The following is a 23943-nucleotide window of genomic DNA, read 5'->3' as shown; positions in this document are numbered from 1 at the left end:
AAATGTACCTGTACTAACATTAGTAACATGTAAATCAAGGGGCTGATACTAATTTCATAGCCTTCAAAAAAGACTCAGTGGATTGTATCCATTACTGCCCATGGCCCTGATTCAACTTTTATAGAAGTCAATAGGCATCCTGGCTGTTTCGTCCCATAGCTGTCTGGATCAGGCCCAAAGCAAACAATAGTCATTGGGAGATGTTACAAACAGTAAAATTTAGAAGGAAAAGAAAAAAAAAAAAAGAAAAGAAAAAGAAAAAAAAGTTGAGCAGCATCTGGTGGGTTCTAACGAGGATGCCCTACATGAGTATAGCATAAACTAAACAGTGTTTCTGTGTCTGTAATTTATTTAAAGAATATTACACTTCCTGGATTTTCAAACTGAAATTCGTAGATTGGAGATAAGGTTAAATAGTTCATGAAAAAGCTTTTCTTCCTTCTGCTGAGCAGTGGTATGCAAGTGAAGCCTGGCTGCCAGTGCTGCAAGTACAGGGACAGTGGCAGGGGCTCTCCTGCATGATGGGGTGTCAGCTCCTGCCTTCCACAGTCCCAGCAAAACCCAGCTGCTCGTCAGGGAGACTGGCAAGAAGAAGGGGTAAAAAAAAGTCAGCCAATTTCTTCAGAGGTGATTTGTATAAGGGCCCCTCTTCCCTGCAGGCAGGCTCACACAAAAGGGCTCAGAAAGGAGGGTGACCTCCTGATCCCCAGCAATGGCCAAAAAATAAACGAGAGCTAGCCCCAAGGCAGTCCCTCTGTGGGTGCGAAGTGAACCTCTCCCCGTCCTCCTGCGGTTTATTTATAGATAGCTTTATTTGTTTGTATTGTCAAGAAGCAGTAATTCCTAGATTATTTCTTAAGCGTCTAGAGAATAAAGATCAAATGCTGCCAAGTGTACACATGACAGATAAATGAGAGTATAACACCAGAATCCTCCTTTGTCATGGAAATTGTGTTGGTTTCCTGTTAAGAAAATGAAAAGCAGATGTTAAAAAACATAGCTGGTTGTGTGGATATTCATGCTGCATTGGGACAGCTGGGATTATAAAATGGTGAATACTCGGGGGGAAGGAGGGTGGTTTTAATTTTACTTTAAAAAAAATAAAAGTGAAAAAGAAATAGAACTGGCATTTAGATGTTACTGGTAAAGTAGAAAATATCACCTTAGCTAATTGATGGGATAGGAAGTACTAATGAGGATCCTTCCTAGATGAGAGTGCTCACAGCAATACAGCAGATGCTGGGCTTTTCTATTTTATAGAGGGTACTTTTTGTTATGAACAAGAACTTGGATGGGTCAGAGCTCCCCCGCCACCCCCTGCTTGGATTCCCTCTACCTGGCAGCCAATCTTGGCTATCCTTCATCAGCTTCTTGAGATACGAATCAGTTGTGACTTTTCTTATAATGTCATTTTGAAGTAGAAAGCAGGGGAAGGGAAAGGATTAAAGCCCGCAAGGAGGGGAAGGCAGATTTCAGGCTGCTTATGCCATGGAAAGGCTCCTACCAAAGGAGAGAGAACTGTTTTCCAAGCATTCTCTCCCCATTCTTTCCCCACCTTCTGTAGGACTGTTGTGTGTATCAAGGAGAGAGCAAAAGAGCAGAGGCAACTAAGTGATAGGGAGGGTGTTACAGGAGAAGGCAGTGTGAAAATACGTGATTATAACACTGCTCGGGTAGTTCCCTGACACACACATCTCTTCTGTGAGGATATGAAGCTATGTGAGATCTAGGATATGCCAACCATGGTGGAAAAGGCCTCCCGCCCCCCCCTCCCTGTCCCCCTCATTTTTCAAATGACTCTCCTGATTCTTGGTTGGTCTGCAGTCTTTTTAATGACCTGTTGCTGCAGTGTTACTTCCTGCTTGTACAGTATGTTGACATATTGGGAGTTTGAAAGACTGCCCTGTCTTCCCTATAATTGATATTAAATATATATACATATTATACATACATATATGTATGTATATCGGCTCTCAACAGGAAATGCACAGGGTTGAGGCAGGCTTCAGCCTTAGCCATGGGAGCAACCCTCCAGGTAGGGAGAAGGAGCTCCCTAGGAGTGTAATTTCCTTCAGGGACATCTCCCCCAGAGATGGCGAAGGTGAGCAGGGAGCGAGCAACAGCAGGACTGGGAGAGAAGGAAGGTCAGCACCTTTCCCCAGTGCCCCACCACTCACTCAATAGCATCAGTGCTGCTCAGGTTTTGAAGTAACACCAGGTCGAGCTGTGCTGTTCCAGGTTGTACTGTGTGAACTTATCTTGGCCATTTCATTGTGACTACTCCTCATCCGTGTTATGCAAGGGAAACGTATATCACAGCCAGTCGCTGAGGAATCCCAGGGAAGGCATGCGTGCACACTTGCTGGAGAGCTTAACTGATATTTCTTCTTAAGCAATTAAATGTATTAGGACTGAATGTTCCTGAGATGAAGGCGGGGGATGTGAAATACATTCATATTTCACAACAGTAATCAACATTTTCAGGAGTTTTCAAAAGCTGAAAATACAATTTTTTTTTATCTGACAAATTCTCAGCTGCTGTTTTTGTGTTTCTCCAAGTGTCCTCTATCTTTGCCTTTTTATTTTTCCATTTGTATTTTTTCCTCCCTGTGTAGTTAACAACTAGTTGCAGGGGTGTGTGTAGGTATATGCAAGTCTTATATATATAACGATCTAACTGACAATCTGGCTGCAATCTCACTGAGTTCTAAGAGCAGAAAGTAGACAGTTCATTCTAACAGCTTTGCTGAAGTTGGTTAAATTCATAGGAAGATGATATGGGTTCAGTATATCAGTGAGAGATTTTAACACCACATGCAGTCAACTCTGCTGTGAAGTACAATGCAAAATTCTTCATTTACCCTAGCAAAATCTACATTTTTGCCTATATAAACATACGTGCACTTCCTTTTGATTCTGCTGCTTCTCTTCCTCGCTTGTTTAATGTCTTCAATCCATGCAGCAAGGACAGGCAAGCTCCAGATTCCTGGATGTGATCTAAAGGTCACATCCTTTGCAGTTGTTGCTATTCCGCTTCTAACCTCAGGACTGCAGGGAAGAGCAAGTCTTGAAATGTTCAGGGCCTTATTTTTTTTGATGAATATCCAGCAATATTTATCTGAATCATCTGATGCAAAGCTGTATCAGAAAAGAAGATCTCTTTGCAGTATGTTTCCTCATTAGTTACACTCGGAACAGAAATATTTAGCGTTTTGCTTTGGGACTTTGTTGTTTCCACATTCATCCCAGGTAGAAATTGAAAAAAGCGTATGTATGAAAATGTGTAGGCTATTACTTGGGCCATGTGGTGACTGAAGTGAAATTATATTGATAGCATATGACTTAATGATCAGAGCACCCAAAATTGTTCAGAGAATTAGGGGGTCTTTTTAATTGTAGATGGCAGCAGTAGAACCCCTTGGTGACAATTGCTTCAGAGAAGTACACTGCGGAGTCTCAGAAGTTATTCTCTCACCCTGAGGACTTATATGTCTTTTCACATCATATTTAATGTACTTTGAGACAAAAAACCCAGAATCTTCCCCTCTGATGACAGCTCTGTGCTGTATTTGTAACTCACCAGAGCGTTTGAGCTCTGAGGACATCCGTTTGGCAAACTTCGTAGCTCCGTAATTCTTAGAGAGATGTAATTTTTTTAATGTTGTTGGTTCATTTCACACAGACAAAATTGCCAACCACAGGCTCAATTCTTTCAACACAGGAGGAGGAGATGGGCTTCCCAATGGGCTCTCGTCAGTGATGCTCCTTGGTAGGTCGAAGGGTTCGTTAGCAAGGATCTTAGTCTCTCTTCCAGGGAGCTTCACTGATTTAAACAGTGCATTGGACTGCTGATTCTGCATAGAGAAGATTATAAAACTTTATATCCCCCCAAATATTATATTCTACCATACCTAAATATTATTAAAATATTTTTAATGCCCGCTAATATCTTGGGGTTGTTTTTAAAGTGCTGCTTCAGGAATGTTTACCTATGGTAGAATAACTTGTATGAGAGAAACATTTTGCTTCTGCGTGAACAGTTACTGGGAAAATTGATTTTTTTTTTTTTTTTTTTTTTTTACAGCAAAGGCAGTAAGAGAAATAAACTTCCTTTACTTTTTCCAGTAGACAGACTGTGTTAAAAGATCAAGAAAAAAAAATACCTCTTTTGGAGGGGGCTGGGTTAAGTTCAATTTTGAATGGCTTCCCATGAGTTTTAAGCTGCCCTTTCTGTAAAAATGTGTTTTGCCTGTCCCGGCCGAGGGGAGCGGGACCTGGGGCAGGGCTGCGCTGCGGCTGCTCTCGGGGGGGCTGGTGGCCGGGGAGGGTGCGGGACCCGGCGGTGCAGACTGAGCGGCTTCGGCACTACCCGCCCAACAGCCGGGCGGGCTTTGGCAGGAGCAGCTCGCAGCCTTGGGCCGCCGTTCTCTGAGCCTGCCGCTAAATTCCTTGGCAAGAAGGTGGCGCTGGCACTCTGAGATTGGGATTTATTTCTTGCGGTGGGTGATTTCGCATCCACAGGGGTACCTTTTAAACAATTTCTATAGGCTGCATCAAGTGGAAAAACAACTTCCCTGCAGCTGTTTTATGTTTTCTTGGGTTGGTTGTTTTTGTTTTGTTTTGGTGTGGTGTGGTTTTTTTGTTCCTTTTTTTTTTTTTTTTTTTTTTTTTTATAATAATGCTTGGCATTTAGAAATCCTGTTACTCTGCAAACAGGGTCCTCTCTTCTGTGAAATGCAGCCTCAGCCAGTTCATGTCTTACACCACCTTCATTGTATCCCAGCACTAACCAGCTTCGGGAAGCTTTTGGTTACAGTGGGCTTCTTTGTAAGGAGGATGTGTGGCTTTGGGGGTGACCTCTGTGAGCAGTGGTTCGTTTTGGTAGGGTGGAGGACATGGTGCCCTGAGGCTCATTAACACCCCGTCCTGGTGTCAGCGTGGGCTTTGTAGTTTTGCTGACTCAACACTCAGGGTGTAACTTCAAATCCCTGTTCCTAAAGCCGCTGTTTGTTTGTTTGTTTGTGTGTGTGCCCATCTCTTGCTTGTTTGTGCCTAATTCCATGTGTTAGGTACAACTTTATCAAGCCGACATGTGCCCTCTTCTCCAGGCTGCTTGTGAATGACAGGTGTTGTGAATGAGGGTGAATTGGATTCACTTTAACCTTGGACTTCAAGGCATAAAAATTCATCATTCTGCCAACACCTTAATTTTGGTGTTTAACCAATCATTTTGGCCTGGAAGTGTCCAAGGCCAGACTGGATGGGGCTTTGAACAACCTGACCTAGTGGAAGGCATCCCTGACCATGGAAGGGGGGTTGGAACTAGATGATCTTTAAGGTCCCTTCCAACCCAAACCGTTCTATGATTTTTGGTGAGTATCAGCCATATATATTGCAGAGCAAATGATTGCTGTTATTTTCAGTATGCTTAAAATGTGTGTGCATGGTGTATACATAAAAGACATGCTCCCACTTGCAAAGCACTCCCCTGGACCAAGTATTTCTCCTTCTAAGACAATCTACATGCTTTGCCACATATACTGATTGCAGTTTTCATGAACCATAAAATAAGTATAGGATATGAACGGGTTAAGTCTCTATTGTCACTGGCTGTGCAAATGGCCTGTGTGTTACATAGCTATATTTTTTTTCTAGACAGATTTTTTTAAATAATTTAACTATGACATTAAAAATTCAACTTATTAAATCCTCCTCCTCTTTTTTTTTTTTTTTTTTTTTTAGGTAATAATTTCATAATGAAGTACTGTCCTGGTCACAAATTTATCTTATGTTGATTAAGTTGGTGGGGAAGGGATTGGAGAGCCAGGGAGAAGGCAGTGTGTATGAACTCAAGGCTGCATTTGGCAATTCAGCCGAGCACTTCCTGCCAGCACAATGGTTACCCCAGTATGCAATTTGTGCAAAACGGGCAGATGATTTTCTTCATAAGCGTTAAGTACAAAGAGTACTCCATGATGCCATCTAATTGCTTAATCCCCAAGGAGTTCTTCAGGCATTTATTTAACACTAATTGCATGTGTAAATGTTCTTAATTTGCAGCGTGTGAAAGTTGCAATGAACACACACAACAGAGGATGTCAAAGTGACACTTCATGGAAAGATGCAGTTAAGGCAGTGTTAAGTTACTTCTAAATAGGATTAATCATTTATTAAAGTTCAAAGCTCCTCAGAGCACAGGAACTAGCATATGATGACTTGTTATTGTTCAAAAGTAACTTGTGGAGGGGAGTCACGCCTCTAAAATTTCTATGATATAACTTAGTATATTGCAGTAAACAGTGAATTTAAAGACTTGAAAAGCTAAGCAGGGTGAGCGATTCAGCACAAGGCAAAGAACTTGGCTTGGCAACCATTGCACAAAGCCTGCTTGGGCTGTTAATTAGCACTTGCATTGTAATAGAGCCATGGAGTCTCAGGCACTGTACAGAGCTATAGTCGAGGGGTGGGGGGAACCCCTGCCCTAGAGCTCGTCCTGCTTTGGCCCACAAGATATGGGAACAAACCAGTCTTGTAGGGTGCAGGACATTCATAAAGGTCTCTAGACAGGTAAGTCACAGGTTTTTTTGAAAGGAACTTGTAGCTCTGATGCCTGTTTTACTGTCAGCTATTTTCCACTTTTGGGGTTAAAGCTTTGACCCTTTCTGCGATGTTGAATATCACTGTAGATATATGCACAGGAACACAAATAACAGTTAGCACCTGAGCTCTCAGGAGAACCTCTCAGGTCATAGGTTCTCTCTGTTTGTGCTGGATTTCACGGGGCAAAGTAGCTCAGAAAATCATACAATTAAAAAAATTATACTTTTTGTGACATGATTATATGCTCTAGAAACATAATTGCCCATGAGCACTACTTTGTGGTGCACACTGTGCAAGCATATAGAAGTAGCTTCGAAGAGGAAGAAACATAAATTTTACAGCATCTGTTAACAGAACCAAAGTTCAGGAAGCCCATGTTCAGTCAGCCTGCCTGCCCAGCTCAGACACAACCCTGAGTCACACACCTTTACACTGTGTGAGATGTATCAGCTCTGCGACTTCCCTGGTTCTTTGGTGGATGCTGATACTTAAACCTGTATCTTAGTACTTTCAGAGAGGCAGTAATTCCCATGGGGACTAGAGCATAGTAATTCATGTCGAAGGGCAGTCCAGCTAGAATTTGTCAGAATGAGTGGGAAAGATGAAGGCTTGGATGTGAATGTTTTTGTCTATCTGTGAGGTGCCTCGAGCTCTTATTAGCTACAGCAGTAATGCTGATTGAATACTACCTGTTTCAAGACTGAGGACTTAAAATATTAATTCTCTTTATTCTGAAAATTAGATACACTCACAAAGTGCATGAATACACCTAAATCTCAGATAGTTTCATACCTTCAAGTTCAATCTTGATTATCCTTAGACCATGAGGAACAGTATGTGATCATCTCTTTTCCAGCTAGGCAGGGCTATCAAAGCTTTACTTTCAGACATAGCAGGAAAAAAAAAAAAAAAAATTAAGTGCCTGACTTGTCAGACTTCCCTGGTAAAGACTAGAGCTGCAAAAAGGGCTAAGCATCCTGTCACGTTGTGTCTAGGTGTTTCCTAAGTAGTAGAATCTGTAACAAAGTTCAGTGTCTTTAGCACAGGCAGAATTATACATGTCAGTATGGGATCTGACACTACTGAAGTATAGGGGAAAGAGTCATCTACAGTTTCCAGCAGGCCATGCTGAAGAGAGGCATGTGTTTCAAATTTAGGCCTACTTCTGTACTTAGAACTGAACATTAAAGTCTTTTTTTCAGGCATCTTTAAGGAGGAGCCTGTAAAAATGGACAGAAGAAGAGCTAATAATATCTGAATGCCAAAACCAGAAATTAATGTGTGTGTGAATTCTGGTCCAGGATTCTAGCCAGGCCTTTTGTTAGGCTAAATGGCTTCATCATCCCCATGTGAAACTGCTGAAGAGAGCTGGAGGAAGTTTTTGCATGATGAAGAAAACCTAACTTCTCTTGCATCTATCCTGGGCCCTTTGTGATTAATGGAAAGAGTCCATTAATTCAAGCATCTGCTTTTAGTCTCTAGGGGAAAAAGTGGTTGTGATTAAAAACCACCTTCTACTCATATAGCTTAATTTCCTCTGTTTTCCTCAGATGAGACCAAAAACTGGAAGGGGTATGGATGGCCCAGACAGTTCAAAACAAAATAGAGTGGCCACAAATCTCAGCCTTCCCTTTACGCCAAGCTGCTCTGTGAGACTTTGGCGCTCTGTGAAGGGTTGGTTTGTCTCCTTGCTTGCTGCTTGCTTTTTGGCAGGAGTGGCATGTACTGAGCTCACAGATCTTCACAGCTTCTGGAGTAAGGAGACTGTAGAGGGAGAAGCTCACGTCTCACATAGTGCACCAGAGTGGCACCAGAACACATTTAGGTGATGACCACTTGGGTGCTGTGTTTAAACTGATTAAATTGTACCCAAACTCTATCAGAGACTAAATTCTCACTTCTGTTTCAAAAATTCAGCCATTTGAGGTGACACAGCTAGTACTGGGCTGCCTGTCTCTTTTCACAGCAGAGGTGTGTGCAGGCAGCATTTGTTCCTGTCCATGGTATGTACAGGGACGTGATCCATCCATAAGAAGCAGGGACGTACACTGGTACCTCTGAGGGAGAGGGGCTTGCTCCTCTGCTGGAGTGCTACAAGCGCATTGGAGGGGATGAGAGGCACTGGCAGGCCACAGCACAGTGTTAGAGACAGCAGTGAGGAACAAGGAGGAGACAGGTCTGGAAGTAGATGGGAGGATTCAGTGCGGACTGGGCACTGCTGCTACTCTCAGCATAACTGGGCTTTGTCTAACCAAGGATTGGTGCTCTAAGGTCCCACCTGCATGGACACAGCTGTTGAAGGAAGAGCCCTGTGTAATATCTTTCCTCTTCTGTCCTGTCTGATCTATTTACTTGGAAAGGATTGTGCTTAAGGCGTTAACTTCCTAGACATAATAATTTCTATTTATTTATTTATTTATTTATTTATTTTAGTTCAAAAGCTTTTCAGTCTCCTTTTGTGAGCAACCTACAAGAGAAAGACTAGATAGACCTAGCTCAAAACTGTCTGGCCCAGCGTTTCACCATAAAGTACTCTAAGAACAAATGTGATAGACTTCTTTGTACCCTCCTTAAAACCCCCTTGTGCTCCCAAGTGCACATTTGTCAAAAGTAAGCCTTTTGAAACCAGAAACCTATAAAAATGAATCCTACAATTAAAATAAAAATTTCCAGTGTTAAAGTAAGACACCCTTAGTAAGGACAAAACCATGCCTCCTCTGGGTGTTTATAACCTGATTGTTATGGAGAACTGAAAAGAAATCTGCTGTTAGGAATATAAGCAAACTGTCTCTCATGTCATTTGAGTACCTTATTAAGGACTATTCTTATTGACTGGACTGGGTTTATGCCTGAGGAAAAATATTATTCAAGGTAAGGACTATCCAAACTCATGCCATTAATGGTTTCTAAAATTTCATCATTACAGTGTGCATGCTTATAATTACCCCATTGACACCCTTTAAATGTCCCCAGTAAAATGCTATGTAAGCTTTTAAGGTTCCCCAAATGAACGTCTAAATGGATCTATAATATAAAACTTTAAAAATAGGTGGTTTAAGAGAAGCCTTTATTTAGCATTGGTTTTGTTGTTGGTGGATGAGATTCTGAAGTGGACCTGGGTTTTACTGAGACAATTGCTGTGCATTTTCATTGCATTTTGGTAGGGTAACATTTAAGCAACTGGTACCTTTAAAATACTTTAGTAGCATACAGGTGTGTATGTTTAACCTGGAGGGAACAGGGATAAGGAGAAGGACAATTACAGGATTTCTCTTCTCCCCTTCCTTCCCCTCTCTTTTGCCACTCTTGCTTGCCCAAGAGGAAAAAGCATCGCATTTCAGATCCTAGGAAGTCACACTTGCCCTGTTTGTTCTCTGATACAGGCCTATAAACAGAGACATTCAGTCTGTAAACAAGCCAAGGCTTACAAAGTGACTGAAAGATAACAGTCCCCCATCTAACAGTGGGAGAGGAGGGGAGGGAGCAGGGGGAGGGATGATAGAGAGGCTGCAATAAAAACAGGAAGGTCTCTGTTGGTCCTCTTGAAGTTAGTGGTTAAAAACATCAAAGCGTGGTGTGTGTGTTTTTCAACCAGACTGCTGTGTCACTTTATAATTCTTCATAAAGCAACCATCCAGCCACTAACATACTGCAACTGTTAGTGCGAGCTGTGCTTTGATTTAGAGGAACTGTATCCAGCTCCAGGCATGTTAAGCTAAGGAATCTCTTGTAGGTTTACTTGGCATGCTCTATGCCATTGAAGAAACTATAACTTTTCAGAGCTGCTAATTGCAAGCTGCTCAGGATTTTTTCCTTTCATTAAAAAAACAACTCACAAACAAATTGCATTCCCCCTCTCTCTTTCACTCCCAAAACCCAAATCATTTTCCCAGACTCTGAAGTCTTCAGAATTTCCTACATTGAAATTTTAAGTGAAAAACAAGGTGGCAATGGAAAGTAAGGAAAAACAACTATACTGTATATATCAAAGCAAAAATGTACGTATACTCAGTGCAGTTCTAAGAAATATAAATTATTCAACATCTGCTTCAGCAGAGAAATATTTTTAAAGTTTGAAGCCAGCAGAGTGCATCAGTTCCCTTAGATGGGAGAAGGTATTTTGTTCTCTGAAAATAAGAGATTCAGAGAATTGCATGGAGCTCTTGTCTGCCCTTGGAAAAGCAGCCAAAGATAGGTGGGAAGAGAAGCAAAGAAGGGCGGGAGCCTTTAAAGTGGGAAGAGGAGCAGCATTGTTCTGGGAGGGGAATAGTGAACTTTACTGTAAACAGTGTTAGAAGCTTCTCTCCAGTGTGCTGCACAGGAAAACCATTCACATTTATTATTGCTCAGAAAGGTTGACTTACACTGAACAACATTTGTTTTTAGCTTTTAGCATAGGAAAAAGAAAGCAGTAGCAGTTCAGTAGATGGAGAGAGCAGTCAGACCAGAGCCAGCCTTTGGTCTGTACTAGAGCAGTCTGTTTTGGAGGCTAGATTTTTTTTTTTTTTTAGCAGTTTTCTTCCAAGGGAATAGCCCTGTAAGATTTGCTACTCCTGTAGGGAGTAGTTGTGTAGTAGGGGTTGCTGCAGTTGGGAGGAGGGATGGAGGCAACTGTTTTAGGTGGGGGAGATGGTTGGTGCTGGTGTGCTCTGTTACCAGATATGATAGGTAAAATTTCATGTCTGGATGATGATTTAAATTTCCTCCAGCTGTGAATCAGGATTTTAGCCTTGATCCTTCATTACTGATCAAAGCTAGCAAGCACTCTCAGCAGCAGTGAAGCTGTAGCAAAGGTTTTAAATGGAGGTCAGCAGAGCAGAGCTCATTCAGGGGATGTATTTTCCATGGGCTTCCATGTACAGGCAGAATCCACCACAAATTGAAACACACCTGCATACTACTTTCCTCTGGCATATTTTAACGATACACATAGTCAAGTACTTAGATGGGTAACTAGCGTAATTTCTGTAATCCATTTCTTAAAGTGTCACCTTTTTTTTTTTTTTTTTTTAATTGTGAGCACATCTTTGCATGTACTTCCATTGAAGGGAAAATTTGTTCTCCCTTGTAGTTTTTAACAACTGAAAAAAATAAATAGAAGGCAACTTAAACTTGCAGATTGCTTCAGGTGAACCTGCATTTCTATAAAGTGCTGATGCTTACTTCCAAAATGTATATTCATTTTTGATTATCAGCTGTTCTGAAAATGTCTGCTTCATATAGTATCACTAACAGTAATCAGCTATAATAATGTGAACACATGTTTTTGTCTTTAGCACAGAATAAATCAAAAGACTTGCAAAGTTAGTAGGTCAAATCACTTATGAGTGGTAACGTTCTAAAAGAAAGAGCCGCAATCATTCTCTGTCCAAACTTCCATTCATATCATCTTAAATTGAGACTTTGCTTTTAACTGATGGGATATGTGCTTAAAGTGCTACACAGGCACTTAAAGGTGAACATGCACATGTACCCCCAGACAAACACATGTAAAAAAAAAAAAGAAGGTAAATAAATGTAGGTTAAAGAGCATGCCATTTTGGGAATCCTAAAAGGCTTAAGTATCGGTTCTTCAAAAGGTGTATGTAATGCTACCTGCTACAGCCCATGGGTTGGGTACAGGCCCCCCAAGAGTTCTCTTAAGAGTCTCTTGCAACCTTTTGCAAAAATTTCACACTCTTCGTTACATCCCAATTAGTGTAAAAGCTCATTAGAATAATAAAGAGAAGAACTTGTCATCCCTGGCTAGTCTGGGGGCAGGAGCTCATCATGAGAGATCATGGAAACATTTTGAGCACAAGCCTGATTTTTGAACACGTACACATAGATATGGTTTAGAAACTTACTCAAGCCACATCATTGCCCAGAGGGGTTAGTGGAAAATGAGAACTGAAGGTTGCCTGGTAATTTAGAGGGTTTTTTTTTCTCCCGTGTAGAAGTTTGCTGGCAGTGTGAAAAACTGGAGTGCATAGTGAAACAAAGTATTTGCAAGCATCCCTCAGATAAAAGCCACAAAGTTACTTCAAAGGTATTAGTGCATCTTTTTATTTGCTTTTCGTGCACATTCATATGCATGACGTTGTGTTTGGAAGACTGTCCATGACAGAGAAATTCCAGAATGCTTGCATGAATAAATATGAACAAATGTTCATCAGATGTTCATACCACAAGTGGCTTGCTCAGTTCTCTTAACCGCTTTTCAAAGCTTGTCCATTCGGAGAAGACAAAACATAAAATTAATTTGAGGATTTACTTTTTGTTAATAAATGCCTAGGTAACGTTTGCAAGGGTTCTTTTCAGACATATACATTCTAAAAATATATTAATGGGATATGGTTATAGAAATATTATAAGTAGAAAATACATTAAATTTCATTTAAGTTCATGAATAAAAGAGCCTGGTTTCTATTGGTAGTTCACACCTGTGTTGGACCACAAGTAGATGTGAATATTTAAAGTTAACTTGAGCATATTGGGTGCCTCAGAAATCTGCCGTATTTTAGGTAGAGGGGATCCAATAATCTTTTTTTTTTTTTTTTTTTTTTTCCCCCTGTATTGTGGCTTGGGTTTTTTTGGTTTTTTTTGTAATCCTTCTGAGGTAGATAAACAGCCATGAAAGTTACCTCCAGAAAGAACTATTATATTATAAGTTTAGGTGGTGCTAAACCTATAGATATTGTGTAAATCTTAACTGCTGCATTTTCTATAGAAGGGTGGATGGTATCAAACCCACTGAAATTAATTAGGGGCCTTTCTAGTGATTTACATCTACTTTAGTTTGGGCTGCATGTATCTTACTGACGAAACATCTCGTTTTTCTCAGTGTGTTGTATACTTGGCTCCTTGTGTCTCTTCCCATCTGAATAGATACATTTCTGAGGCTGCAGTGCTGTCAGCCAGGATATGCTTGCCACCAGGCTTGCATGAAAATCCACTGACTTCTACTAAGCTAAGGGGACGTCAGCATAAATATGCATGTATCAAACTAATCCACAGTGTATTTGGAAAAGCTGTGACACATGAGTTCTTGGATAAAAGCAAGATCCCATGTGTGATTATTCAGGAAAAATATTGTGGGTGAATAAAAGGTTTTGGTACTCCCATGAAACTTACTACTTATTTAGAAATCTACATCAGCCATCACATTTTTTTCTTCTTCATTGCTCTCATATACTGAAAATAAATATGTATGGTTTTAATTGTTACTATTTTTACGTGATTGAAATAATTAGCATACAATAAATAAGAATATTAATTATTATTAATAATAAATTGATGGGTTAATATGTTTTTCTTGTTTGTGAGCCTTCAGTTTCTGAGATGGCATCATCTGTAAGAGCACAAAATAGTAAGTGTCACTTCAGAAAGGTGAGCTGGTTTCTCAGTGGGCATAGAGGAGAACAGAGACGGCTCTATGGCTTGATTTCAGCTCCCTGAAAGCCTGGGGAACTGTGGATTTTATATGGCTGGAGCTCTGCAGAACAGAGCTTTGTCTTGATAACTCAAAATGACTAGATCATGCCTGGTAGCTGGTCCTGGAAACCTGACCCTTGTCACAGGCTGACTACATCAATTTGCAGTAGATTGATGATGTATAGACTGTGGGTGCCCCAGGGGAGGCCCAAGAAACATTGTATTGTTAATCCATACCCCTCATTAGCTTCTGCTGTGCTGGATTTCAACTAGCTGGCAGGGCTAGAGGAGTTGGAGGAAGAATGTGGCGTTGTCTGGCGTTGTTATTCTTAGTTGCCTTTTGAATGAAAGGATGTTTTAAAATACCTTTTCTCCAAAGTTTAATACATCAAAACTGGATTCTTTATTTTCCCCTCCACCCTTCTTGTCAAGTGCCTGGAATTCCTAGATTTTCTTTGTATATTGATTTAGCGCTCTCCTCTTGACAGCCCAAGCTTTATCTCTTCCCGATAACAGTCTCTCTCTATCCTTTCCCGAGCAGTGGCAGGCATATTATATACGCTGTAATCAATTTACATTTCACTACCATTTGTCAGCTCTTGCGCTGTTGATGGAGGCTGTAGCCCTGCCTTCACAGTTTCTTTATGTTTCTTTGAGACGTGTTGCTTAACCATTTCTTCTCAGTGCAGTGCAAGGTTTTGATTTGAAGGAGGCTGTAGTTTTAAACGTGGTTTCTATCAAACAGTAACATCTTTGTCAAACTTCAACAGAATTAACCTTAACTGCCAAGGAAGTTTTGACTGCCATCATAAAAATGTTTGATTAGTGTTAATAATTTATTAAATTGGTTTGTCCTGACACTGCCAACATGTTGGAAATCTCTCAACCATTAAAACATTAACAGAGGCTGTAATACAATGCTCCTTCTGTTCCATGTTTTATTTCAAGACCACATTCTTACGAGCCTGGTTCTGTGGTGTTCCAATATGCTCTCATTAGGACTGCATTAAAAGATGAAATATGACAAATATTAAAATGCGTGGGAATATGGAGCAGAGCATGGCGGGTGTAGTTTTGTGGGCAGCTCTGCTGTGATTAAATTTTTGAAAAGCAAACCTGTTTTTGTAATATGGGGAAATAAAATTACTAGGCGAGTATTTAACTGAAACAGGCCCAATATGTTTGATTGCTTCATCCAAACTCTTAAAATACATAAGCTTAGTTAGAATTTCTACTAAGATGTGAAAGCTGATATTGGGCCTGCTTATGCTGAAGCATGCCATTCAATTATATAATAAACAAAGTCCAATTTGAGAAAAGTATTAACACCTTGAGAGTAGACTGATCAAATTTTTATTTGATCATTTACATCTGCACTTGAATTGCCGGTGGTAGGAGCTCTCTTCTACCAGAAACACCTGTTTTGGCTCCTGCAGACTCAAGAATTTCATGTAATGTATTCCGTATAAAAGGCCATTTAAACAATAACAAGAGTTTGGTTTATCTTCCAACTGGATGGAAGACACTTGAAGTGGAGACTCCGTTTATCCTTTGCCATTTGCTGATAATACCAGTGAAATTAAATAAGCGATTGTGTGTTTGCTTTCCTCTATTTAGTACTCATGTAGGAGCTCCAACACTGTCACAAATGTGTAGACTGAGGTTGCAGGCTGCATCAGTGAAGCACAGAGGTGTTGACAACCAAAAGCAAAACTTTCCTTTTCCATCCCAGTCATGAATATATATTGAGAAAAGTTTCAGTACCTACCTTTGAAATTTAATCCAAGACTTTTGAACTTCGGGAATGAATTATTCCATAATTATTCATAACAGCTGGCCTGGCCCCCTGTCAACTCTTCTCTTTTTAGTACCTGAAAAAATGTGATGGGTACGTTAGTGAAAGATGTATTCTATTCTGTGAGAGGATGTAATTTAAGATAGTCATACCTGTATGTCCTAAACTCCTCGTGTTTTCAAATTAAGAGAACATCATTTGGGCAGGCTACGCTTAGTTTCTGTATTTTATCAGGTACTCAGCTGCATGGAGTACAAATCTGAAATCATTGACTTAAGGTCAGAGGACTGATTTACAGTGAGGTCAATGAGAGTACAACTTGGCCTTTCTTCCATTTAGTCTCCATTGATTTCTCCTTTTTGATATGTGCAGGACAATTTTATGGAAATCATTACAACAGGTTAGCCTTTTGCAGTTCTCTAAACTTCAGAAAGTTGTTCTTAATAAACTAACAGCACTGAAAATCCTGATTTGTTTTAGTATGTACTGTGCCTGGTAAGATGTTGGCAAGACCTGTGTAGCAACAGTATATTAATACATAGAAAATAATCAGTTGTTTCAACATCAGAAAGTAATTATACATCAGTTCAATTCATTCCCAAAATATATGTCAAATACATGAGCATTCGAGGAACAGACTGAGTATAAACATTAAAATTTTATCTCTGGAACTGCCAGCAATAGTTACTCTTGTTTTTTAATATTTGCCTTTGCAATTGTTTTATAACTATTTGCTGTGTTAATAATGAAAATTGTTGAACATTCTGAAACCTCAAAACAGTTCTACATTTATTAATTGCAACGGGAAGATAAGCAGAGCAAGTGACTACTGTGTGATGTGAGATATTTTAATATGAATCTTCAAAGTCTTTTTTTTTTTCTGCTCGGGAAAGTCACCAGCAATCAGACTGCTTCCTTGTGGTTTGGGATGTTATTAGGAACATTAGATATTTTGTATCTCGAGATGTTTACCTCAGTTCTTGATGTGGGATAAACTAAGACAAGCACTCTTACTAAGTGTCAAGAAATTTTCATCTCATTAAGAACATCCTCAGCTCCTCCTGATAGTATGCTACATGTAAATTACCTATGAGTCTTCCCAAACTGTAAACCAAAGGTTGTGCATTACCTGCACAGAAAAGTGAGGAATCTCATATTCATAAGTTGGGTTTTTTTCACAGTAAAGAGGGTTGAAAAAATTTTGAATTAACTCCATAAACTAATTATTTTCAGTTCCAATGTTTCCTTTTGAAAAAAACTCCTGACTCAGTGATTTTATAAATGGCATGCAGTTACATACCCTTGAGTGTGGTCTAATGAGGGTTCAGGGTGCCTCTTGGATCATGTTAGAAAATTAAATGGACTTTTTTTCTATTAGCTTTTCAGACTAATTATTCTGTTTTTTTATATGAGAACAATCCTTATAATCCTTATATATATATTTATATATATATATATATATATATATATATATATATATATATATATATATATATATATAAAATCATCTTCAATGGCAGCATTTTTCCTGCCCATAGCTTTGTGCATACTTACAAAAACGCTATCTTTGGGAACAGCTGTTGAAAGATCCCATCATGGTCCTAGTTGTTTAATAACAAATTTGAATACATTTGTATGAACTGAAATTCAATAGAGGAAGAAAATCTGTGCTCAGAACAAAGCTATGTTTTTCATCTCCAATTATTTGTACCCATCTTTTACCCGTATTTCCATCACTGAAGAACAGTACAGTTAATGAATAAATGGACCACAAATACCTCTGACCCACTTCTCTGCTTATGTGCTGTGACTTGATGCTTGAATTGATATCACCTGTTACCTGTATCTCTGGTCTTAATTTGTGTGGATTTTGTGACTTTGTTTACCCTTCTGTTGCACTAGCTAATTCCACTGAAGCTTTCTAAATTAGGTATAAGCAAGACTGCATACTTCACTCTTTTCGCTGCCTTTCACTAATAGCTACAGCATCATATTCTTTTAACACTTTTGATCAGCCACAATACTAACAAAAGGGACTATTGCCCAAATAGTTGATGATTCAAAACAGTGTGTTAGAACACTACTTCCTTATAGTTAACTATCCTCAGCAATGACCTGGAAAATTATAGAGGCTAGCACTCATGTTCTTTGACTAAATCATATAATCTCCAAATCTCTGCAACAGAACAAATCCTGACAGTAATCCTGTATGTAGCTCTGACACAGTTTCCTCTAGAGGAGGTTTCTTCAGTTATTAGATTAATAAATGTGTATTATACAGTTATTGAAATGATTTGTATGACACAGGAGTCCAAGAGTATATCGAATGAAGAAAAAAAAAAGAACATCAACCCCTAGAAATGCAAAGAGAAGATGAAATTTGACTAGCTCCAAATTAGCTGAATTTTTGACTGTCAGTTTGCCTCTTTGTGAAAAATAACGCAAGTCAGAATGATCCAATATGGAAACTGCAATCTTGTATAAGGCAAAATAAGAGGACAAAAAGGATAGGATGGCTCAGGACTGCACATGATGTTATAAATAAATGACAGTGTAGAAAAAAAAAATCAACAAAAATAGCCTAAATTTAATTAATAAATAAGTAATGAAAGTCAATCTTAGAGAAGCACTCATTTCAAAGATAGTTTTGAAAATCATAACAGCAGACAACAAGGAAAGGCAATGACATGTGAAAAAAAGAAAGCCAGGCTGGAGAATTAAGGCATAGGAATGAGACAACACCAAGTATAGATCTTGTTGTTTGTGACTAGGACCTGAGAGCCATACTTAGTGTGCAGTACTTCTTGTTTCTTTTCTAGTGCAATAAGGTTACATATTTCAACCTATTATAAGTCTAGATTCATATCCCTTATCTCTCTAGGTTCGTGTTTTTCTAGACGTGAATTTAACTAACTGCATGACTGGTACAAAGTCATCAGCCAAGGTAGTGCAAATTAATAATATCTGCATAAATCACAGTTCCCTAGCCCCTCAGGAGTTTAACATTTTTAAAAGCAAACGTTGGATGTTTTATTACTCACAAAGCCTTTAAGTTGCTTGGGTCAGTCTTTCGTGTTCCTGTGTTGTCTTTTGTTTTTATAATACCTGTTCTATCTCATTAGCTAATAGGTTTTACATCAACAGCTAGGCAGGAAAAATAGAAATGTAGCTGCTGAGCATTTTCTTATCCATATCCAAGCAAATTATCCAGAGTAGTGTCTGTCTTTTAAACTGTGATCAACTTTTCCTTGTAAATGGAGACAGAAGAAACCAAGGCAGACAAGGGGTCGTAATTTCGTTGTGCTTCTGTATAAAGACTCGTGTCTGACAGTTGGTGTGACACAAACTTGTGTTACATGAATACCTCGTGTCCAGAGTTCAGGAATGAAAGCTGTTCTATGAATAGTCAATATTTAGCTACGATTATTTGTTGCACTGGTATTGCATGGGCATCTTTAACAGGAAATGATGTACTTTGTTCATTTCTAGTAAAGATGTTATCTTTATTAAGAGATCCCTCAGAGCTGCAGTGTACCTGTCCTTTTATATGCAGCTGCTTTTGAAATCTCTGTGGCATTGGCAAACAATTTATGTTGTTGCCTGTTTGTTTTAGTTGTTTGTTTTTGTTGGGGGTTTTTTTGGTTGTTTTTTTAAAGAGACTATACTTTACCACCTTTCCTTCCTCCCCTTTACTCCAACTTGCAAACTGGAAAATCACTTCCTGGTGCCCCAGTTAGAGGAAATTTCTCCAGAGATATAACATCAGGTGATTATTTGCAGGTTGTATTGCTTTACGGCACATTAAACAAAGTATATATTGTGAGAGTGGGTGGAACCTGGCGGCTACCTTCATTCATCTCGACCCCAGTCAGACTTTTATCAAAAAACACTCCAGGAAGGCAAGGCAGGACTTCTCACTCCCATAAGAAACTGCAGAAAACTTTTTATTATTGCTCTAGCAGGAGTCTAATGGAGACTAGATTTTTACTAGTACAGGTGTTGACAGTACTGCATCCTGCATCTTTTCTGGAGCAGCTGATTGCACTAGAGAGCACTTACAGGATTAACCCTGTTATGAACAAGGACGGGGGGGTGTGATTTGTCTTGCTTTTTTATTACAGCATTGTGTTATTTAAAGGAAAATTATGCTTAGTAAGCAGTGGGATTGCAGCCACATCCTCTCTTGATTGAGAGTGAGCCCAAGGACCAGAGCAGGTCCAGCTCATGAATGAAGGATTCTGCAGCTTCTTCTGGTGTCTGGAGTCTGCAGGACTCTGGTGGGTGCCACCAAGTTGCAAAAAGACTCTTCCATGGTGGAAACTTGAAAACAATGTTGTTCTCCTGTACAGAGACTCTGTCCATTAAGTGGAAAGGCCAGCAAACTGCAAACTTTGGAGCACCACAGACATCCTGATCTACACCGATAATGTATTTTAATTAATCCATCGTGTTTCAGAGCACTTCAGAAAAAATATCACACAGTATTTTCTGTGGCAGCCATATTCTCTGAAGGCACAAGTAGGAAGAGAGACTTGCTGCAGAATTATAGGGCAAGTGGAACAAAATGGGATGAAACCTAAGTCTCCTTATCTTTGTGGTGCTTTCAGTAGCACCCCAGCCAAACAACAAATATACAGCTGTTCACATTGGCTTTACTTAACTTGCTTAAAGTTAAGTAAAGCAAGTGCTTAAATGCATTTTTGTATTTAGATGTTGTCACCGCAGGCATGCCATTATAACCCAATTATTAATACTTCTAAAAAAGAAACATGATATTTTACGTATGTGCAAGAGAATTTTCCTCCTCTGGCTACACGTTGAAAAGTGGGTGGGGGGTGGGAAAAGCATTAACAGGGTGGGGGTGGAAAAATGTATTTTAACAGAAGAAAGAGTATGTACAGTTATAGTCTCACAGCAAGAAATAAACACTGTAATCATAAACAAATGTAACCTTGAGTACAGAAGACAGTGATTTTATTGTATGGACATATGGTGCTTGGGCGACAATGGAGGATTTGTTCTCTTGCATTAGTCAGGACACAGTGGCAGGCAGGCCCTTTCTGTGGCCATTGCTTCCAGATAACATGTGTCAGAGCTTAGATTATAAAATGTCTACAAATGTATAGACTAAGGCAAGGAGAGGGCTTGCTTTGAGGTCAGACGGGGAAATCTCTTCACCTGAAGGCTTGAGTGTGAATATTCTCAAGAACAACACTGGAAATCAAACCAGCATCAAGAAAACTTCCCTTCCACAATGTACCTGCTCTGTCTTTCGCATTTATTTGAATACTTACATTTGCACTCTACAGTGTTATCTGTGTGTGATATCTTGAGGCATAATAATCCAAAGCCAGCTCTGCAGATCTATGCAAACTGTGAAGAGACAAACTGATAATGTGGCTCCACACTAGACTGTGCCCTGTCCTTGTGTGCCAGGTTTCTTCTCTCAGTGCCACCAGCTTAGATTCCATCAGGTTCCTCACAGAGATCCTATGGGATTGTGTTTCTAAATCTGGATCTCAGGTGGGAGAGATTTAAAGAGGTGGGAATTCTTGTTTCTTGTAAAAGAAGCTACACTGGAGGAAGGAGGCCTTTATTGTGTGCTCATGGACACCATCTGGACAACATAACTAGCTGATAGACAGTGTTGCATAAGGATGTGTGAAAAGATTTACCATCCAAGAGTGGCTAGTTTCTCAATTAAGCAAAATCAAGACTATATTTGCATGGGAGTACTCGCTCTTTTTCTGTCTTTCTGTTTCTGTTCATTATGTTAGGTGTACTTACAGGTTTTTGATAACTTGACTGCATTGTGGTTCATGCTATAATATGACAGAACTCCTTTCCTATGGGATTTTCAGTCCTGTCTATTTAGAAAGGCAGAGTGGCAAAAAGGTGATATCAATTTCCTTTTTATGAGGGAGAAGTGAGGCAGAGAAAAACAAAATGTCTTAATGAAGGTCCTTTAGGTTATTCATGCAGAACTGGGTATTAAAGCAAGATCTCCAAGTCCAGTGCAGTGCATATTTTTGTTGATTGAATGTGTTTTGAGAATATCTTCCATGTCTTCACTTGTTTAGAATCCAAACTAATTCTAAACAAAACCCCTGTTTTGTCGAGATTAGATTGGAGGTGCTGGATGCAAATGTAACATGAAGCTCAGATCCCATTTGGGTTTTCTGTTTGTTTGCTTGTTCTTGGTTCTAACACTAGGAAGCTTTTAAGAATGTTAAAAACAAAAGCAAACAAAACCCCCCTAACCAACAACCCCCAACTCAGAGTTATTCTATTCCAGTGCAAGCATAAAGAAGTGGTTTCTGTTGTGTCAGTACAGGGGGGTGGGGGGTGGGGGTGTTGGATGACCAAACAAACAACCAAAAAAGACCTGCATGTTCCTTTTCCTGTAAAGTGTTTCCTCTGAAGTAGCATCCCCTGAAGGAACAACTCCCATTTGAGACAGTAAAACTAAAGAATGTTTCTGTACATTGGCAGCATACGCAACAAATTCTGGGGCAAAACTTCAATCCCCCATAGAGAAACATCTAAGAGGTGACCCTTTATTTGTTGTTGTTGCTGTTAAGATCAGACCCTGTTTCTTGTGAGACACTTTGCTAAGAGAGCAGCCTTGCAGCAGATCTCTACGAGTCAGGGAATAACTCAGCCTCTGGTGGCTGCCTGGTCCAACAGCCATGCTTAGAGTGGGTCCAACTTTGAAGTTAAATACAGCTTCACATATAACTTAGGTTGTTCTGGGCTGTGTCCAGTTGAGTTTTGAACATCTACAAGGATGGAGACTCCTTGGACCCCTGGGTGCCTGTTCCAGTCTTTGACCACTCTTATGGTGAAAAAAGAAAAAATTCCTAACATCTAATTGGAATTTCCTTGGCTGCAGCCTGTGTCTATTGTCTCATTCCTTTTACTGTGCACCTCCAGAAGTTTGGCTCTGTCATCTTTAAAAGCACCCACTATATAGATTAAGAAAACCACAAGATCTCCCTTTACCTTATCTTCTTGAGACTGAACAAACCCAGTTCTCTCAGCCTCTTCTCTTCCCTTCTCTTCCCTTCTCTTCCCTTCTCTTCCCTTCTCTTCCCTTCTCTTCCCTTCTCTTCCCTTCTCTTCTCCTCTCTTCTCTTCTCTTCTCTTCTCTTCTCTTCTCTTCTCTTCTCTTCTCTTCTCTTCTCTTCTCTTCTCTTCTCTTCTCTTCTCTTCTCTTCTCTTCTCTTCTCTTCTCTTCTCTTCTCTTCTCTTCTCTTCTCTTCTCTTCTCTTCTCTTCTCTTCTCTTCTCTTCTCTTCTCTTCTCTTCTCTTCTCTTCTCTTCTCTTCTCTTCTCTTCTCTTCTCTTCTCTTCTCTTCTCTTCTCTTCTCTTCTCTTCTCTTCTCTTCTCTTCTCTTCTCTTCTCTTCTCTTCTCTTCTCTTCTCTTCTCTTCTCTTCTCTTCTCTTCTCTTCTCTTCTCTTCTCTTCTCTTCTCTTCTCTTCTCTTCTCTTCTCTTCTCTTCTCTTCTCTTCTCTTCTCTTCTCTTCTCTTCTCTTCTCTTCTCTTCTCTTCTCTTCTCTTCTCTTCTCTTCTCTTCTCTTCTCTTCTCTTCTCTTCTCTTCTCTTCTCTTCTCTTCTCTTCTCTTCTCTTCTCTTCTCTTCTCTTCTCTTCTCTTCTCTTCTCTTCTCTTCTCTTCTCTTCTCTTCTCTTCTCTTCTCTTCTCTTCTCTTCTCTTCTCTTCTCTTCTCTTCTCTTCTCTTCTCTTCTCTTCTCTTCTCTTCTCTTCTCTTCTCTTCTCTTCTCTTCTCTTCTCTTCTCTTCTCTTCTCTTCTCTTCTCTTCTCTTCTCTTCTCTTCTCTTCTCTTCTCTTCTCTTCTCTTCTCTTCTCTTCTCTTCTCTTCTCTTCTCTTCTCTTCTCTTCTCTTCTCTTCTCTTCTCTTCTCTTCTCTTCTCTTCTCTTCTCTTCTCTTCTCTTCTCTTCTCTTCTCTTCTCTTCTCTTCTCTTCTCTTCTCTTCTCTTCTCTTCTCTTCTCTTCTCTTCTCTTCTCTTCTCTTCTCTTCTCTTCTCTTCTCTTCTCTTCTCTTCTCTTCTCTTCTCTTCTCTTCTCTTCTCTTCTCTTCTCTTCTCTTCTCTTCTCTTCTCTTCTCTTCTCT

At 39.7% G+C, this 23943-nt stretch overlaps 1 long non-coding RNA gene across 3 annotated transcripts in view; it reads right to left on the bottom strand.

The window, feature by feature from the left end:
- Positions 1 to 503: 503 nt before the first annotated feature.
- LOC113478349 overlaps positions 504 to 23943 on the bottom strand; it is a 31549-nt gene continuing 8109 nt past the window's right edge. For 2 of the 3 annotated variants that reach the window (XR_003398043.1, XR_003398045.1), the window contains exons 3-4: positions 15782 to 15884; positions 3387 to 3854 (exon numbers count right to left, since the gene is read on the bottom strand). This is a non-coding gene — a long non-coding RNA (uncharacterized LOC113478349). Of the gene's footprint in view, positions 963 to 3386; positions 3855 to 15781; positions 15885 to 23943 lie in introns of those variants that run through there. The other variant, XR_003398044.1, reaches the window with a different exon arrangement.

This window comes from Athene cunicularia (assembly GCF_003259725.1).
Source record: "Athene cunicularia isolate RWA chromosome 3 unlocalized genomic scaffold, athCun1 chr3_part1, whole genome shotgun sequence".
Lineage (NCBI taxonomy): Eukaryota > Metazoa > Chordata > Aves > Strigiformes > Strigidae > Athene > Athene cunicularia.
This window is presented reverse-complemented; position numbering and strand designations above follow the sequence as displayed.